Below are 1407 nucleotides of genomic sequence, written 5' to 3'. Positions count from 1 at the left end.
TATGGCCTCTTTCACTGAAATCGTATTTGTACTATTGTCAATGCTAATTAAATTATACTTTACGTTTGATTATATGAGTTGTATGCAGTTTTTAATTAGAGCGTTAGCACAAGTTCCATAGGCTACTGTATGGTATTACATATAACAATTTTTTGCATTGTCTACAGTTTATCTTCCTTTTAGTGCACGTACGTTTAATGTATTCTCCGGTGTGTTCGTCAAACATCTCCTACAAGATGAGCGTCAGTTCTTGAAGCTTGTCTGTGATTGCGTTGCTGCACGTGTCGTGCTTATTGATCCGTAGTTTCTAGACAATTCTCCAAAGACGTGCATGTGGGCTGCATATCTGTTTCTCCCGCTAAATGGCCCTCCCTGACAACTGCAAAAATATCATTTATAAACAGCTCAGGCCTCGACAGAATGAGACCGCATGCTGCAACGCCACAAATAGCCCAGATGTCGTTTTCTGCCGTCATATAGCTCGGATTAATGAGCTGTTTTTAATTGTTATGGCTGCACTGTGTTGAGCATTCTTGTACCACCTTTTGAAAGAAAAACTACACCTAGTGGTGCAGACATATATCAGCAGCGGTGACTGTTCTGCAAACTCAAACCCTTATTATAACTAATAAACTGCATCCTTTTAACCCAGAAAAACAAGAACAGCAGAAAACAGAGAGCATTTAAAATGGGTCAGTGAGTTTCATTCCTTAACAATATTAGTTTCCTTAACATCTACTGAAGGAACTGATCACTGAGGAATGATTAAATTATTCACACTTGTGTTGCATTTCCCCCCCCCCCCTTTTTCCTTGTGTGCCTGCTTTTCCCCCCAATGTTTTTCAGTTTTCTGTCTTTCATTTGGACCCCAGATGATTAGTCAGAAACTCTTGAGATTTTCTAACTATTTCCCCCCGATGTTTTTCTCAAGAAATGGGTTTCATAAGCTTACACTCCTGGTTTCATAACAAATGTGTTTTCTACTCACACGTTATAACCTTGGCCTGACAATTCCCTGTCTGGCTCATTGCAGTGCTGTTTCTGTGCTCTGTGAAAGAAATTCTGCTTCCAAAATCATTTCCAGCACTTTATGCCTCCAAGAAACTGTCACATTTTGCTTTAGGTATATGAAGCATGTCTACCATTAATGACAAAAAATACTAATCATTGGGTGTTAGTTGAAATAAAACAGAAAAAAATGGTTATTTACAAGAAACTACCTAGACAACCTTCCTAAAAAGAAATGTAATATAGCGTATGTGAACACAAAACGTACTGTGAGACCATATTTCTGTATTCCATGCAGACAAAACTGATTTAATCATGTCTAAACTTTCCCCCTAACACACAAGGTTGTTCCACACCTATACTGCAAGTCTTATTTGTCTCTTTCCAATTTACAGTGTC

The sequence above is a fragment of the Melanostigma gelatinosum genome (assembly GCF_949748355.1).
Source record: "Melanostigma gelatinosum genome assembly, chromosome: 10".
Classification (NCBI taxonomy): domain Eukaryota; kingdom Metazoa; phylum Chordata; class Actinopteri; order Perciformes; family Zoarcidae; genus Melanostigma; species Melanostigma gelatinosum.
The sequence above is the reverse complement of the archived record's forward strand: the minus strand, read 5'-3'. Positions refer to the sequence as shown.